The 19,330-nt window shown below is 41.6% G+C and overlaps 6 pseudogenes; all 6 read left to right on the top strand.

The window, feature by feature from the left end:
* Positions 1-1,461: 1,461 nt before the first annotated feature.
* On the top strand, positions 1,462-1,930 carry LOC139471570 (uncharacterized; annotated as a pseudogene).
* Positions 1,931-4,537: 2,607 nt separating this feature from the next.
* Positions 4,538-4,991, top strand: LOC139471547 (uncharacterized; annotated as a pseudogene).
* Positions 4,992-7,593: 2,602 nt separating this feature from the next.
* Positions 7,594-8,086, top strand: LOC139471533 (uncharacterized; annotated as a pseudogene).
* A 2,601-nt stretch (positions 8,087-10,687) lies between these two features.
* LOC139471549 (uncharacterized) lies at positions 10,688-11,141 on the top strand (annotated as a pseudogene).
* A 2,601-nt stretch (positions 11,142-13,742) lies between these two features.
* On the top strand, positions 13,743-14,196 carry LOC139471548 (uncharacterized; annotated as a pseudogene).
* Positions 14,197-16,792: 2,596 nt separating this feature from the next.
* Positions 16,793-17,296, top strand: LOC139471510 (uncharacterized; annotated as a pseudogene).
* Positions 17,297-19,330: the final 2,034 nt, after the last annotated feature.

Here is a 19,330-nt window from a genome sequence, read left to right as displayed (position 1 = left end):
TTTTTGTATCCCTACGCCTACTAAGGACGGTGTAGCCAAGACAAAGCTGTGTCTACTTCCGGGTTCATATCATGATAAATATTGATATTATCAGTTCTTTTGAAAATAAGATGAAGTTCGTTTTCATTAAAGCAGTTTGGATATTTTTGGTAATTGTTGCACTACCTGAACGGCAATTTAAGATTTGCTAGTTACAGAAAAAGAAGAAGTTTGTTTTATTATAGAAGATAATGTGGCTTTGAGATTATCAAAGTAGGAATTCAAACTTTGAAAATATATCTCAAACTTGAACATTTCCCTCTTCACATCAAGTTTCATTATGAAGAAAGGAATAATGACCTTCCCATAACCTTTTGCTTTAAAACACGCATTTGACATAGGTTGATAAACCTCCTGGGCCCATAGTAATGGTAGCCTACTAGACTCAATACATGCACTCAACGAAATACTGGACTTCAACATTTGTCATTCATTTATAAATTTTCTCTCCATTCATTTTTTTTTCACTAATCATCTGTAGCTTGAAATTGCATTGGATGAACAGTTAAATCTATCATGCTTCCCAGCAGTGAGCTCGAGCTAGCCACTGGGTGCCAGGTTAGGTCACAAATACACAGCTTGATTTTTATAATTATGCAGGAAGATATGCATAAAATAGAGAGGCAGGTGACACCGTCTCATGATATATTTCATAAAAAAGATTAATTCTTCACGCTCTGAGGGTGTAAAAAGTCGCTTGGAATTTTCTTTTTTTCACTAATCATCTGTAGCTTGAAATTGCATTGGATGAACAGTTAAATCTATCATGCTTCCCAGCAATGAGCTCGAGCTAGCCACTGGGTGCCAGGTTAGGTCACAAATACACAGCTTGATTTTTATAATTATGCAGGAAGATATGCATAAAATAGAGAGGCAGGTGACACCGTCTCATGAGATATTTCATAAAAAAGATTAATTCTTCACGCTCTGAGGGTGTAAAAAGTCGCTTGGAATTTTCTTTTCGAAAATCTTCCAATGAGGGCATTTACATTCAACATCCTGATTTCCTGAACCACAAGTATATAAGGTGTGGTGAATCACAATAGCGACATTCAAATCGTTTATTCTCAAGTGGATATCATGATAAATATTGATATTATTCTCAAGTGGATAAACGTAACTGGCAGGATGCGCCTTCTTAATGTTGCAGTTGTTGTAGTCTTGGGTACGTTTGCCTTATCTGATGCGAATTCGCATTCCCAAGCTTTCTAATAATCAACCTTATTAGCTATTGCTGAGTTTTAAATGGCTTTACGATAATACTGACAACGTTATGATCAGGATAGTTTCTACCATGATGTAAACATTTATTAGGATTGGTAGACGGATTTTGTATGTATGCATCCTGTCATCTATGACCACTTATGCATTGTTTTTTCTTCACATTCTTTACAGTCTTCCTTGGCTCCGTCCTTGGTGGCCATGGTGGTGGTGGTCATGGAGATGGAGGCCACGGTGGTGGTCATGGAGGCGGCGGCCATGGAGGAGGTCATGGTGGTGGTCACGGAGGTGGTCATGGAGGTGGTCACGGAGGTGGCAAAGGACACGGAGGAGGTGGCCATGGAGGTGGCAAAGGACACGGAGGAGGCGGCCATGGAGGTGGCGGCCACGGTGGCGGCAAAGGAGGTCATGGCGGAGGACACGGAGGTGGCGGCCATGGAGGAGGTCATGGAGGAGGTCATGGAGGAGGTCACGGTGGAGGTCACGGAGGTGGCCATGGAGGTGGTGGTCATGGAGGCGGACACCACGGTTAAAACATCCAAGGATCATCATCTTCACATCAAATGCTGGACATTTGATATCATGTTTGTCGATTCCACTCACCGTGCTGCATCGACCAAACCTGTATATTCCTCAACGAGCACAAATAAAACTGCCATGTATATTGTAAATTTCTCTTGGCTTATATTTTCTTCAAGTACAATCAAATTCAAGATAGTATCAGCCACAGTAAACTACGGTCATAACGAACTCAAAGAGACCACATATTTTAGTTCGTAATAACCGTAGTTCATTATAAGCACATATACAGGATATATGTAGCAAATGCCCGGGACCTTAGGGCAATACTTAATATCCCTCAGTTCGTTATAAGCGTGTTTGTTATAAAAGTAGTTTACTGTAGTTCCACTGCTTACTTTTCAATGTCCTGCACAGTCATTGTCACATTAGAATCATTGTCCACAAAGGTCCGGAAGCTCGAAGGCAAATGAGTAAACCTATAAACATGTTGAACCAAGCAAGTTGACAATTTCTGTCCGAAAATGCACGGCGTCCCCTTTTAGTATCATACTGTCATTACGGCCTCTAAACGCCCACCTACTTTATAATTACAGCCGTGCGAATGTTCAAACTAAAAAAGTGACACATGTGACTAAATGCACCCATGGGGTGATGATAACATTAAGGGCTTATAAGGTAGAGCAGATGTCCAATAATACAACAAGATTTCTAGAAAAGCCCCCACAAAAAAACAAGTCCAAATCTGTTTGTTCTTTTCGAGAATCCAGCGCAATTTGAATCTTCAAGGAAGCAGATTCCCTCTCAGATGGCCTCAGACCACAGTTACGTCCCCAAAGTTTTACCATGACCCGGAAGGTAAAGAGGAGAATTTAGTGCTCTGTTCGAATGGTTTGTTGAGTCTGGGCCAGATATGTTTTGCCTGACATGAGATTCGACATTGTATTTTCTTGATAATTTGTTTTGATCCCAAATGAGTACATGATATTGACTCCAGCTTTCCATGATTTGACCCCCAGTTTAAAGGTCGATCGGTGTGTTTAGGCTCGATACTTCCAGTGACCATTGTTGACAGTGGTTACTTGGAAATCGAGCTGCTGGACCCAGGCTGGTAGTTTGCGGTGTAAGTTAGAAGTGACAGGTTAGTAATGCAACAGGAGAACAGCCTATGAACGATATTAATTAATGTGGGTTGACATGTCACTGCAGATGGCAAAGAAGGAAAATCATTGTGCTTTGAGGCCAGATGAATGTTCAACTCCGCTGGTGGACTTTTGTTGGTGGGTGTGGGCAGGTAAGGCTGGAAAGGGGTCATACATGGGTCATAGATCGTTAGTTGTACCACGACCACCGCATACATGTTCCTGCGGAAATAATGGTTACATCAGGTATTCGTCTGATGGATTAGTATATCATGTCCACATGTGATGTGGAGAGCTGAGATTTTACGACAATCTATAAAAATATGGTTTGGGACAGTTACCAAGTTAAATGTGGCCCGGACTTTCACACTCAAACACAGACCCAGTTCCAGACCAAAACGCAGACACACACACTAACACTAACTCACAGTTACATCCTGCTCGTTTGTTTGTATCCCTACGCCTACTAAGGACGGTGTAGCCAAGACAAAGCTGTGTCTACTTCCGGGTTCATATCATGATAAATATTGATATTATCAGTTCTTTTGAAAATAAGATGAAGTTCGTTTTCATTAAAGCAGTTTGGATATTTTTGGTAATTGTTGCACTACCTGAACGGCAATTTAAGATTTGCTAGTTACAGAAAAAGTTTGTTTTATTATAGAAGATAATGTGGCTTTGAGATTATCAAAGTAGGAATTCAAACTTTGAAAATATATCTCAAACTTGAACATTTCCCTCTTCACATCAAGTTTCATTATGAAGAAAGGAATAATGACCTTCCCATAACCTTTTGCTTTAAAACACGCATTTGACATAGGTTGATAAACCTCCTGGACCCATAGTAATGGTAGCCTACTAGACTCAATACATGCACTCAACGAAATACTGGACTTCAACATTTGTCATTCATTTATAAATTTTCTCTCCATTCATTTTTTTTTCACTAATCATCTGTAGCTTGAAATTGCATTGGATGAACAGTTAAATCTATCATGCTTCCCAGCAGTGAGCTCGAGCTAGCCACTGGGTGCCAGGTTAGGTCACAAATACACAGCTTGATTTTTATAATTATGCAGGAAGATATGCATAAAATAGAGAGGCAGGTGACACCGTCTCATGAGATATTTCATAAAAAAGATTAATTCTTCACGCTCTGAGGGTGTAAAAAGTCGCTTGGAATTTTCTTTTCGAAAATCTTCCAATGAGGGCATTTACATTCAACATCCTGATTTCCTGAACCACAAGTATATAAGGTGTGGTGAATCACAATAGCGACATTCAAATCGTTTATTCTCAAGTGGATAAACGTAACTGGCAGGATGCGCCTTCTTAATGTTGCAGTTGTTGTAGTCTTGGGTACGTTTGCCTTATCTGATGCGAATTCGCATTCCCAAGCTTTCTAATAATCAACCTTATTAGCTATTGCTGAGTTTTAAATGGCTTTACGATAATACTGACAACGTTATGATCAGGATAGTTTCTACCATGATGTAAACATTTATTAGGATTGGTAGACGGATTTTGTATGTATGCATCCTGTCATCTATGACCACTTATGCATTGTTTTTTCTTCACATTCTTTACAGTCTTCCTTGGCTCCGTCCTTGGTGGCCATGGTGGTGGTGGTCATGGAGGTGGAGGCCACGGTGGTGGTCATGGAGGCGGCGGCCATGGAGGAGGTCATGGTGGTGGTCACGGAGGTGGTCATGGAGGTGGTCACGGAGGTGGCAAAGGACACGGAGGAGGTGGCCACGGAGGTGGCAAAGGACACGGAGGAGGCGGCCACGGTGGCGGCAAAGGAGGTCATGGCGGAGGACACGGAGGTGGCGGCCATGGAGGAGGTCACGGTGGAGGTCATGGAGGAGGTCACGGTGGAGGTCACGGAGGTGGCCATGGAGGTGGTGGTCATGGAGGCGGACACCACGGTTAAAACATCCAAGGATCATCATCTTCACATCAAATGCTGGACATTTGATATCATGTTTGTCGATTCCACTCACCGTGCTGCATCGACCAAACCTGTATATTCCTCAACGAGCACAAATAAAACTGCCATGTATATTGTAAATTTCTCTTGGCTTATATTTTCTTCAAGTACAATCAAATTCAAGATAGTATCAGCCACAGTAAACTACGGTCATAACGAACTCAAAGAGACCACATATTTTAGTTCGTAATAACCGTAGTTCATTATAAGCACATATACAGGATATATGTAGCAAATGCCCGGGACCTTAGGGCAATACTTAATATCCCTCAGTTCGTTATAAGCGTGTTCGTTATAGAAGTAGTTTACTGTAGTTCCACTGCTTACTTTTCAATGTCCTGCACAGTGATTGTCACATTAGAATCATTGTCCACAAAGGCCCGGAAGCTCGAAGGCAAATGAGTAAACCTATAAACATGTTGAACCAAGCAAGTTAACAATTTCTGTCCGAAAATGCACGGCGTCCCCTTTTAGTATCATACTATCATTACGGCCTCTAAACGCCCACCTACTTTATAATTACAGCCGTGCGAATGTTCAAATGAAAAAAGTGACACATGTGACTAAATGCACCCATGGGGTGATGATAACATTAAGCGCTTATAAGGTAGAGCAGATGTCCAATAATACAACAAGATTTTCTAGAAAAGCCCCCACAAAAAAACAAGTCCAAATCTGTTTGTTCTTTTCGAGAATCCAGCGCAATTTGAATCTTCAAGGAAGCAGATTCCCTCTCAGATGGCCTCAGACCACAGTTACGTCCCCGAAGTTTTACCATGACCCGGAAGGTAAAGAGGAGAATGTAGTGCTCTGTTCGAATGGTTTGTTGAGTCTGGGCCAGATATGTTTTGCCTGACATGAGATTCGACATTGTATTTTCTTGATAATTTGTTTTGATCCCAAATGAGTACATGATATTGACTCCAGCTTTCCATGATTTGACCCCCAGTTTAAAGGTCGATCGGTGTGTTTAGGCTCGATACTTCCAGTGACCATTGTTGACAGTGGTTACTTGGAAATCGAGCTGCTGGACCCAGGCTGGTAGTTTGCGGTGTAAGTTAGAAGTGACAGGTTAGTAATGCAACAGGAGAACAGCCTATGAACGATATTAATTAATGTGGGTTGACATGTCACTGCAGATGGCAAAGAAGGAAAATCATTGTGCTTTGAGGCCAGATGAATGTTCAACTCCGCTGGTGGAGTTTTGTTGGTGGGTGTTGGCAGGTAAGGCTGGAAAGGGGTCATACATGGGTCATAGATCGTTAGTTGTACCACGACCACCGCATACATGTCCCTGCGGAAATAATGGTTACATCAGGTATTCGTCTGATGGATTAGTATATCATGTCCACATGTGATGTGGAGAGCTGAGATTTTACGACAATCTATAAAAATATGGTTTGGGCCTGTTACCAAGTTAAATGTGGCCCGGACTTTCACACTCAAACACAGACCCAGTTCCAGACCAAAACGCAGACACACACACTAACACTAACTCACAGTTACACCCTGCTCGTTTGTTTGTATCCCTTCGCCTACTAAGGACGGTGTAGCCAAGACAAAGCTGTGTCTACTTCCGGGTTCATATCATGATAAATATTGATATTATCAGTTCTTTTGAAAATAAGATGAAGTTCGTTTTCATTAAAGCAGTTTGGATATTTTTGGTAATTGTTGCACTACCTGAACGGCAATTTAAGATTTGCTAGTTACAGAAAAAGTTTGTTTTATTATAGAAGATAATGTGGCTTTGAGATTATCAAAGTAGGAATTCAAACTTTGAAAATATATCTCAAACTTGAACATTTCCCTCTTCACATCAAGTTTCATTATGAAGAAAGGAATAATGACCTTCCCATAACCTTTTGCTTTAAAACACGCATTTGACATAGGTTGATAAACCTCCTGGACCCATAGTAATGGTAGCCTACTAGACTCAATACATGCACTCAACGAAATACTGGACTTCAACATTTGTCATTCATTTATAAATTTTCTCTCCATTCATTTTTTTTTCACTAATCATCTGTAGCTTGAAATTGCATTGGATGAACAGTTAAATCTATCATGCTTCCCAGCAGTGAGCTAGCCACTGGGTGCCAGGTTAGGTCACAAATACACAGCTTGATTTTTATAATTATGCAGGAAGATATGCATAAAATAGAGAGGCAGGTGACACCGTCTCATGTGATATTACATAATAAAGATTAATTCTTCACGCTCTGAGGGTGTAAAAAGTCGCTTGGAATTTTCTTTTCAAAAATCTTCCAATGAGGGCATTTACATTCAACATCCTGATTTCCTGAACCACAAGTATATAAGGTGTGGTGAATCACAATAGCGACATTCAAATCGTTTATTCTCAAGTGGATAAACGTAACTGGCAGGATGCGCCTTCTTAATGTTGCAGTTGTTGTAGTCTTGGGTACGTTTGCCTTATCTGATGCGAATTCGCATTCCCAAGCTTTCTAATAATCAACCTTATTAGCTATTGCTGAGTTTTAAATGGCTTTACGATAATACTGACAACGTTATGATCAGGATAGTTTCTACCATGATGTAAACATTTATTAGGATTGGTAGACGGATTTTGTATGTATGCATCCTGTCATCTATGACCACTTATGCATTGTTTTTTCTTCACATTCTTTACAGTCTTCCTTGGCTCCGTCCTTGGTGGCCATGGTGGTGGTGGTCATGGAGGTGGAGGCCACGGTGGTGGTCATGGAGGCGGCGGCCATGGAGGAGGTCATGGTGGTGGTCACGGAGGTGGTCATGGAGGTGGTCACGGAGGTGGCAAAGGACACGGAGGAGGTGGCCACGGAGGTGGCAAAGGACACGGAGAAGGCGGCCATGGAGGTGGCGGCCACGGTGGCGGCAAGGGAGGTCATGGCGGAGGACACGGAGGTGGCGGCCATGGAGGAGGTCATGGAGGAGGTCATGGAGGAGGTCACGGTGGAGGTCATGGAGGAGGCCACGGTGGCGGTCACGGAGGTGGCCATGGAGGTGGTGGTCATGGAGGCGGACACCACGGTTAAAACATCCAAGGATCATCATCTTCACATCAAATGCTGGACATTTGATATCATGTTTGTCGATTCCACTCACCATGCTGCATCGACCAAACCTGTATATTCCTCAACGAGCACAAATAAAACTGCCATGTATATTGTAAATTTCTCTTGGCTTATATTTTCTTCAAGTACAATCAAATTCAAGATAGTATCAACCACAGCAAACTATGGTCATAACGAACTCAAAGAGACCACATATTTTAGTTCGTAATAACCGTAGTTCATTATAAGCACATATACAGGATATATGTAGCAAATGCCCGGGACCTTAGGGCAATACTTAATATCCCTCAGTTCGTTATAAGCGTGTTCGTTATAAAAGTAGTTTACTGTAGTTCCACTGCTTACTTTTCAATGTCCTGCACAGTCATTGTCACATTAGAATCATTGTCCACAAAGGTCCGGAAGCTCGAAGGCAAATGAGTAAACCTATAAACATGTTGAACCAAGCAAGTTGACAATTTCTGTCCGAAAATGCACGGCGTCCCCTTTTAGTATCATACTGTCATTACGGCCTCTAAACGCCCACCTACTTTATAATTACAGCCGTGCGAATGTTCAAACTAAAAAAGTGACACATGTGACTAAATGCACCCATGGGGTGATGATAACATTAAGGGCTTATAAGGTAGAGCAGATGTCCAATAATACAACAAGATTTCTAGAAAAGCCCCCACAAAAAAACAAGTCCAAATCTGTTTGTTCTTTTCGAGAATCCAGCGCAATTTGAATCTTCAAGGAAGCAGATTCCCTCTCAGATGGCTTCAGACCACAGTTACGTCCCCAAAGTTTTACCATGACCCGGAAGGTAAAGAGGAGAATTTAGTGCTCTGTTCGAATGGTTTGTTGAGTCTGGGCCAGATATGTTTTGCCTGACATGAGATTCGACATTGTATTTTCTTGATAATTTGTTTTGATCCCAAATGAGTACATGATATTGACTCCAGCTTTCCATGATTTGACCCCCAGTTTAAAGGTCGATCGGTGTGTTTAGGCTCGATACTTCCAGTGACCATTGTTGACAGTGGTTACTTGGAAATCGAGCTGCTGGACCCAGGCTGGTAGTTTGCGGTGTAAGTTAGAAGTGACAGGTTAGTAATGCAACAGGAGAACAGCCTATGAACGATATTAATTAATGTGGGTTGACATGTCACTGCAGATGGCAAAGAAGGAAAATCATTGTGCTTTGAGGCCAGATGAATGTTCAACTCCGCTGGTGGAGTTTTGTTGGTGGGTGTGGGCAGGTAAGGCTGGAAAGGGGTCATACATGGGTCATAGATCGTTAGTTGTACCACGACCACCGCATACATGTTCCTGCGGAAATAATGGTTACATCAGGTATTCGTCTGATGGATTAGTATATCATGTCCACATGTGATGTGGAGAGCTGAGATTTTACGACAATCTATAAAAATATGGTTTGGGACAGTTACCAAGTTAAATGTGGCCCGGACTTTCACACTCAAACACAGACCCAGTTCCAGACCAAAACGCAGACACACACACTAACACTAACTCACAGTTACATCCTGCTCGTTTGTTTGTATCCCTACGCCTACTAAGGACGGTGTAGCCAAGACAAAGCTGTGTCTACTTCCGGGTTCATATCATGATAAATATTGATATTATCAGTTCTTTTGAAAATAAGATGAAGTTCGTTTTCATTAAAGCAGTTTGGATATTTTTGGTAATTGTTGCACTACCTGAACGGCAATTTAAGATTTGCTAGTTACAGAAAAAGTTTGTTTTATTATAGAAGATAATGTGGCTTTGAGATTATCAAAGTAGGAATTCAAACTTTGAAAATATATCTCAAACTTGAACATTTCCCTCTTCACATCAAGTTTCATTATGAAGAAAGGAATAATGACCTTCCCATAACCTTTTGCTTTAAAACACGCATTTGACATAGGTTGATAAACCTCCTGGACCCATAGTAATGGTAGCCTACTAGACTCAATACATGCACTCAACGAAATACTGGACTTCAACATTTGTCATTCATTTATAAATTTTCTCTCCATTCATTTTTTTTTCACTAATCATCTGTAGCTTGAAATTGCATTGGATGAACAGTTAAATCTATCATGCTTCCCAGCAGTGAGCTAGCCACTGGGTGCCAGGTTAGGTCACAAATACACAGCTTGATTTTTATAATTATGCAGGAAGATATGCATAAAATAGAGAGGCAGGTGACACCGTCTCATGTGATATTACATAATAAAGATTAATTCTTCACACTCTGAGGGTGTAAAAAGTCGCTTGGAATTTTCTTTTCGAAAATCTTCCAATGAGGGCATTTACATTCAACATCCTGATTTCCTGAACCACAAGTATATAAGGTGTGGTGAATCACAATAGCGACATTCAAATCGTTTATTCTCAAGTGGATAAACGTAACTGGCAGGATGCGCCTTCTTAATGTTGCAGTTGTTGTAGTCTTGGGTACGTTTGCCTTATCTGATGCGAATTCGCATTCCCAAGCTTTCTAATAATCAACCTTATTAGCTATTGCTGAGTTTTAAATGGCTTTACGATAATACTGACAACGTTATGATCAGGATAGTTTCTACCATGATGTAAACATTTATTAGGATTGGTAGACGGATTTTGTAGGTATGCATCCTGTCATCTATGACCACTTATGCATTGTTTTTTCTTCACATTCTTTACAGTCTTCCTTGGCTCCGTCCTTGGTGGCCATGGTGGTGGTGGTCATGGAGGTGGAGGCCACGGTGGTGGTCATGGAGGCGGCGGCCATGGAGGAGGTCATGGTGGTGGTCACGGAGGTGGTCATGGAGGTGGTCACGGAGGTGGCAAAGGACACGGAGGAGGTGGCCACGGAGGTGGCAAAGGACACGGAGGAGGCGGCCACGGTGGCGGCAAAGGAGGTCATGGCGGAGGACACGGAGGTGGCGGCTATGGAGGAGGTCATGGAGGAGGTCATGGAGGAGGTCACGGTGGAGGTCACGGAGGTGGCCATGGAGGTGGTGGTCATGGAGGCGGACACCACGGTTAAAACATCCAAGGATCATCATCTTCACATCAAATGCTGGACATTTGATATCATGTTTGTCGATTCCACTCACCGTGCTGCATCGACCAAACCTGTATATTCCTCAACGAGCACAAATAAAACTGCCATGTATATTGTAAATTTCTCTTGGCTTATATTTTCTTCAAGTACAATCAAATTCAAGATAGTATCAGCCACAGTAAACTACGGTCATAACGAACTCAGAGAGACCACATATTTTAGTTCGTAATAACCGTAGTTCATTATAAGCACATATACAGGATATATGTAGCAAATGCCCGGGACCTTAGGGCAATACTTAATATCCCTCAGTTCGTTATAAGCGTGTTCGTTATAAAAGTAGTTTACTGTAGTTCCACTGCTTACTTTTCAATGTCCTGCACAGTCATTGTCACATTAGAATCATTGTCCACAAAGGTCCGGAAGCTCGAAGGCAAATGAGTAAACCTATAAACATGTTGAACCAAGCAAGTTGACAATTTCTGTCCGAAAATGCACGGCGTCCCCTTTTAGTATCATACTGTCATTACGGCCTCTAAACGCCCACCTACTTTATAATTACAGCCGTGCGAATGTTCAAACTAAAAAAGTGACACATGTGACTAAATGCACCCATGGGGTGATGATAACATTAAGGGCTTATAAGGTAGAGCAGATGTCCAATAATACAACAAGATTTCTAGAAAAGACCCCACAAAAAAACAAGTCCAAATCTGTTTGTTCTTTTCGAGAATCCAGCGCAATTTGAATCTTCAAGGAAGCAGATTCCCTCTCAGATGGCCTCAGACCACAGTTACGTCCCCAAAGTTTTACCATGACCCGGAAGGTAAAGAGGAGAATTTAGTGCTCTGTTCGAATGGTTTGTTGAGTCTGGGCCAGATATGTTTTGCCTGACATGAGATTCGACATTGTATTTTCTTGATAATTTGTTTTGATCCCAAATGAGTACATGATATTGACTCCAGCTTTCCATGATTTGACCCCCAGTTTAAAGGTCGATCGGTGTGTTTAGGCTCGATACTTCCAGTGACCATTGTTGACAGTGGTTACTTGGAAATCGAGCTGCTGGACCCAGGCTGGTAGTTTGCGGTGTAAGTTAGAAGTGACAGGTTAGTAATGCAACAGGAGAACAGCCTATGAACGATATTAATTAATGTGGGTTGACATGTCACTGCAGATGGCAAAGAAGGAAAATCATTGTGCTTTGAGGCCAGATGAATGTTCAACTCCGGTGGTGGAGTTTTGTTGGTGGGTGTGGGCAGGTAAGGCTGGAAAGGGGTCATACATGGGTCATAGATCGTTAGTTGTACCACGACCACCGCATACATGTTCCTGCGGAAATAATGGTTACATCAGGTATTCGTCTGATGGATTAGTATATCATGTCCACATGTGATGTGGAGAGCTGAGATTTTACGACAATCTATAAAAATATGGTTTGGGACAGTTACCAAGTTAAATGTGGCCCGGACTTTCACACTCAAACACAGACCCAGTTCCAGACCAAAACGCAGACACACACACTAACACTAACTCACAGTTACATCCTGCTCGTTTGTTTGTATCCCTACGCCTACTAAGGACGGTGTAGCCAAGACAAAGCTGTGTCTACTTCCGGGTTCATATCATGATAAATATTGATATTATCAGTTCTTTTGAAAATAAGATGAAGTTCGTTTTCATTAAAGAAGTTTGGATATTTTTGGTAATTGTTGCACTACCTGAACGGCAATTTAAGATTTGCTAGTTACAGAAAAAGTTTGTTTTATTATAGAAGATAATGTGGCTTTGAGATTATCAAAGTAGGAATTCAAACTTTGAAAATATATCTCAAACTTGAACATTTCCCTCTTCACATCAAGTTTCATTATGAAGAAAGGAATAATGACCTTCCCATAACCTTTTGCTTTAAAACACGCATTTGACATAGGTTGATAAACCTCCTGGACCCATAGTAATGGTAGCCTACTAGACTCAATACATGCACTCAACGAAATACTGGACTTCAACATTTGTCATTCATTTATAAATTTTCTCTCCATTCATTTTTTTTTCACTAATCATCTGTAGCTTGAAATTGCATTGGATGAACAGTTAAATCTATCATGCTTCCCAGCAGTGAGCTAGCCACTGGGTGCCAGGTTAGGTCACAAATACACAGCTTGATTTTTATAATTATGCAGGAAGATATGCATAAAATAGAGAGGCAGGTGACACCGTCTCATGTGATATTACATAATAAAGATTAATTCTTCACACTCTGAGGGTGTAAAAAGTCGCTTGGAATTTTCTTTTCGAAAATCTTCCAATGAGGGCATTTACATTCAACATCCTGATTTCCTGAACCACAAGTATATAAGGTGTGGTGAATCACAATAGCGACATTCAAATCGTTTATTCTCAAGTGGATAAACGTAACTGGCAGGATGCGCCTTCTTAATGTTGCAGTTGTTGTAGTCTTGGGTACGTTTGCCTTATCTGATGCGAATTCGCATTCCCAAGCTTTCTAATAATCAACCTTATTAGCTATTGCTGAGTTTTAAATGGCTTTACGATAATACTGACAACGTTATGATCAGGATAGTTTCTACCATGATGTAAACATTTATTAGGATTGGTAGACGGATTTTGTAGGTATGCATCCTGTCATCTATGACCACTTATGCATTGTTTTTTCTTCACATTCTTTACAGTCTTCCTTGGCTCCGTCCTTGGTGGCCATGGTGGTGGTGGTCATGGAGGTGGAGGCCACGGTGGTGGTCATGGAGGCGGCGGCCATGGAGGAGGTCATGGTGGTGGTCACGGAGGTGGTCATGGAGGTGGTCACGGAGGTGGCAAAGGACACGGAGGAGGTGGCCACGGAGGTGGCAAAGGACACGGAGGAGGCGGCCACGGTGGCGGCAAAGGAGGTCATGGCGGAGGACACGGAGGTGGCGGCCATGGAGGAGGTCATGGAGGAGGTCATGGAGGAGGTCACGGTGGAGGTCACGGAGGTGGCCATGGAGGTGGTGGTCATGGAGGCGGACACCACGGTTAAAACATCCAAGGATCATCATCTTCACATCAAATGCTGGACATTTGATATCATGTTTGTCGATTCCACTCACCGTGCTGCATCGACCAAACCTGTATATTCCTCAACGAGCACAAATTAAACTGCCATGTATATTGTAAATTTCTCTTGGCTTATATTTTCTTCAAGTACAATCAAATTCAAGATAGTATCAGCCACAGTAAACTACGGTCATAACGAACTCAAAGAGACCACATATTTTAGTTCGTAATAACCGTAGTTCATTATAAGCACATATACAGGATATATGTAGCAAATGCCCGGGACCTTAGGGCAATACTTAATATCCCTCAGTTCGTTATAAGCGTGTTTGTTATAAAAGTAGTTTACTGTAGTTCCACTGCTTACTTTTCAATGTCCTGCACAGTCATTGTCACATTAGAATCATTGTCCACAAAGGTCCGGAAGCTCGAAGGCAAATGAGTAAACCTATAAACATGTTGAACCAAGCAAGTTGACAATTTCTGTCCGAAAATGCACGGCGTCCCCTTTTAGTATCATACTGTCATTACGGCCTCTAAACGCCCACCTACTTTATAATTACAGCCGTGCGAATGTTCAAACTAAAAAAGTGACACATGTGACTAAATGCACCCATGGGGTGATGATAACATTAAGGGCTTATAAGGTAGAGCAGATGTCCAATAATACAACAAGATTTCTAGAAAAGCCCCCACAAAAAAACAAGTCCAAATCTGTTTGTTCTTTTCGAGAATCCAGCGCAATTTGAATCTTCAAGGAAGCAGATTCCCTCTCAGATGGCTTCAGACCACAGTTACGTCCCCAAAGTTTTACCATGACCCGGAAGGTAAAGAGGAGAATTTAGTGCTCTGTTCGAATGGTTTGTTGAGTCTGGGCCAGATATGTTTTGCCTGACATGAGATTCGACATTGTATTTTCTTGATAATTTGTTTTGATCCCAAATGAGTACATGATATTGACTCCAGCTTTCCATGATTTGACCCCCAGTTTAAAGGTCGATCGGTGTGTTTAGGCTCGATACTTCCAGTGACCATTGTTGACAGTGGTTACTTGGAAATCGAGCTGCTGGACCCAGGCTGGTAGTTTGCGGTGTAAGTTAGAAGTGACAGGTTAGTAATGCAACAGGAGAACAGCCTATGAACGATATTAATTAATGTGGGTTGACATGTCACTGCAGATGGCAATGAAGGAAAATCATTGTGCTTTGAGGCCAGATGAATGTTCAACTCCGCTGGTGGACTTTTGTTGGTGGGTGTGGGCAGGTAAGGCTGGAAAGGGGTCATACATGGGTCATAGATCGTTAGTTGTACCACGACCACCGCATACATGTTCCTGCGGAAATAATGGTTACATCAGGTATTCGTCTGATGGATTAGTATATCATGTCCACATGTGATGTGGAGAGCTGAGATTTTACGACAATCTATAAAAATATGGTTTGGGCCTGTTACCAAGTTAAATGTGGCCCGGACTTTCACACTCAAACACAGACCCAGTTCCAGACCAAAACGCAGACACACACACTAACACTAACTCACAGTTACATCCTGCTCGTTTGTTTGTATCCCTACGCCTACTAAGGACGGTGTAGCCAAGACAAAGCTGTGTCTACTTCCGGGTTCATATCATGATAAATATTGATATTATCAGTTCTTTTGAAAATAAGATGAAGTTCGTTTTCATTAAAGAAGTTTGGATATTTTTGGTAATTGTTGCACTACCTGAACGGCAATTTAAGATTTGCTAGTTACAGAAAAAGAAGAAGTTTGTTTTATTATAGAAGATAATGTGGCTTTGAGATTATCAAAGTAGGAATTCAAACTTTGAAAATATATCTCAAACTTGAACATTTCCCTCTTCACATCAAGTTTCATTATGAAGAAAGGAATAATGACCTTCCCATAACCTTTTGCTTTAAAACACGCATTTGACATAGGTTGATAAACCTCCTGGACCCATAGTAATGGTAGCCTACTAGACTCAATACATGCACTCAACGAAATACTGGACTTCAACATTTGTCATTCATTTATAAATTTTCTCTCCATTCATTTTTTTTTCACTAATCATCTGTAGCTTGAAATTGCATTGGATGAACAGTTAAATCTATCATGCTTCCCAGCAGTGAGCTAGCCACTGGGTGCCAGGTTAGGTCACAAATACACAGCTTGATTTTTATAATTATGCAGGAAGATATGCATAAAATAGAGAGGCAGGTGACACCGTCTCATGTGATATTACATAATAAAGATTAATTCTTCACGCTCTGAGGGTGTAAAAAGTCGCTTGGAATTTTCTTTTCGAAAATCTTCCAATGAGGGCATTTACATTCAACATCCTGATTTCCTGAACCACAAGTATATAAGGTGTGGTGAATCACAATAGCGACATTCAAATCGTTTATTCTCAAGTGGATAAACGTAACTGGCAGGATGCGCCTTCTTAATGTTGCAGTTGTTGTAGTCTTGGGTACGTTTGCCTTATCTGATGCGAATTCGCATTCCCAAGCTTTCTAATAATCAACCTTATTAGCTATTGCTGAGTTTTAAATGGCTTTACGATAATACTGACAACGTTATGATCAGGATAGTTTCTACCATGATGTAAACATTTATTAGGATTGGTAGACGGATTTTGTATGTATGCATCCTGTCATCTATGACCACTTATGCATTGTTTTTTCTTCACATTCTTTACAGTCTTCCTTGGCTCCGTCCTTGGTGGCCATGGTGGTGGTGGTCATGGAGGTGGAGGCCACGGTGGTGGTCATGGAGGCGGCGGCCATGGAGGAGGTCATGGTGGTGGTCACGGAGGTGGTCATGGAGGTGGTCACGGAGGTGGCAAAGGACACGGAGGAGGTGGCCACGGAGGTGGCAAAGGACACGGAGGAGGCGGCCATGGAGGTGGCGGCCACGGTGGCGGCAAGGGAGGTCATGGCGGAGGACACGGAGGTGGCGGCCATGGAGGAGGTCATGGAGGAGGTCATGGAGGAGGTCACGGTGGAGGTCATGGAGGAGGCCACGGTGGCGGTCACGGAGGTGGCCATGGAGGTGGTGGTCATGGAGGCGGACACCACGGTTAAAACATCCAAGGATCATCATCTTCACATCAAATGCTGGACATTTGATATCATGTTTGTCGATTCCACTCACCATGCTGCATCGACCAAACCTGTATATTCCTCAACGAGCACAAATAAAACTGCCATGTATATTGTAAATTTCTCTTGGCTTATATTTTCTTCAAGTACAATCAAATTCAAGATAGTATCAACCACAGCAAACTATGGTCATAACGAACTCAAAGAGACCACATATTTTAGTTCGTAATAACCGTAGTTCATTATAAGCACATATACAGGATATATGTAGCAAATGCCCGGGACCTTAGGGCAATACTTAATATCCCTCAGTTCGTTATAAGCGTGTTCGTTATAAAAGTAGTTTACTGTAGTTCCACTGCTTACTTTTCAATGTCCTGCACAGTCATTGTCACATTAGAATCATTGTCCACAAAGGTCCGGAAGCTCGAAGGCAAATGAGTAAACCTATAAACATGTTGAACCAAGCAAGTTGACAATTTTTGTCCGAAAATGCACGGCGTCCCCTTTTAGTATCATACTGTCATTACGGCCTCTAAACGCCCACCTACTTTATAATTACAGCCGTGCGAATGTTCAAACTAAAAAAGTGACACATGTGACTAAATGCACCCATGGGGTGATGATAACATTAAGGGCTTATAAGGTAGAGCAGATGTCCAATAATACAACAAGATTTCTAGAAAAGCCCCCACAAAAAAACAAGTCCAAATCTGTTTGTTCTTTTCGAGAATCCAGCGCAATTTGAATCTTCAAGGAAGCAGATTCCCTCTCAGATGGCCTCAGACCACAGTTACGTCCCCAAAGTTTTACCATGACCCGGAAGGTAAAGAGGAGAATTTAGTGCTCTGTTCGAATGGTTTGTTGAGTCTGGGCCAGATATGTTTTGCCTGACATGAGATTCGACATTGTATTTTCTTGATAATTTGTTTTGATCCCAAATGAGTACATGATATTGACTCCAGCTTTCCATGATTTGACCCCCAGTTTAAAGGTCGATCGGTGTGTTTAGGCTCGATACTTCCAGTGACCATTGTTGACAGTGGTTACTTGGAAATCGAGCTGCTGGACCCAGGCTGGTAGTTTGCGGTGTAAGTTAGAAGTGACAGGTTAGTAATGCAACAGGAGAACAGCCTATGAACGATATTAATTAATGTGGGTTGACATGTCACTGCAGATGGCAAAGAAGGAAAATCATTGTGCTTTGAGGCCAGATGAATGTTCAACTCCGCTGGTGGACTTTTGTTGGTGGGTGTGGGCAGGTAAGGCTGGAAAGGGGTCATACATGGGTCATAGATCGTTAGTTGTACCACGACCACCGCATACATGTTCCTGCGGAAATAATGGTTACATCAGGTATTCGTCTGATGGATTAGTATATCATGTCCACATGTGATGTGGAGAGCTGAGATTTTACGACAATCTATACAAATATGGTTTGGGACAGTTACCAAGTTAAATGTGGCCCGGACTTTCACACTCAAACACAGACCCAGTTCCAGACCAAAACGCAGACACACACACTAACGCTAACTCACAGTTACATCCTGCTCGTTTGTTTGTATCCCTACGCCTACTAAGGACGGTGTAGCCAAGACAAAGCTGTGTCTACTTCCGGGTTCATATCATGATAAATATTGATATTATCAGTTCTTTTGAAAATAAGATGAAGTTCGTTTTCATTAAAGAAGTTTGGATATTTTTGGTAATTGTTGCACTACCTGAACGGCAATTTAAGATTTGCTAGTTACAGAAAAAGAAGAAGTTTGTTTTATTATAGAAGATAATGTGGCTTTGAGATTATCAAAGTAGGAATTCAAACTTTGAAAATATATCTCAAACTTGAACATTTCCCTCTTCACATCAAGTTTCATTATGAAGAAAGGAATAATGACCTTCCCATAACCTTTTGCTTTAAAACACGCATTTGACATAGGTTGATAAACCTCCTGGACCCATAGTAATGGTAGCCTACTAGACTCAATACATGCACTCAACGAAATACTGGACTTCAACATTTGTCATTCATTTATAAATTTTCTCTCCATTCATTTTTTTTTCACTAATCATCTGTAGCTTGAAATTGCATTGGATGAACAGTTAAATCTATCATGCTTCCCAGCAGTGAGCTAGCCACTGGGTGCCAGGTTAGG

Source organism: Haliotis cracherodii, unplaced genomic scaffold, assembly GCF_022045235.1.
Source record: "Haliotis cracherodii isolate W230 unplaced genomic scaffold, xgHalCrac1.p SCAF_23, whole genome shotgun sequence".
NCBI classification, from domain to species: domain Eukaryota; kingdom Metazoa; phylum Mollusca; class Gastropoda; order Lepetellida; family Haliotidae; genus Haliotis; species Haliotis cracherodii.
This window is presented reverse-complemented; position numbering and strand designations above follow the sequence as displayed.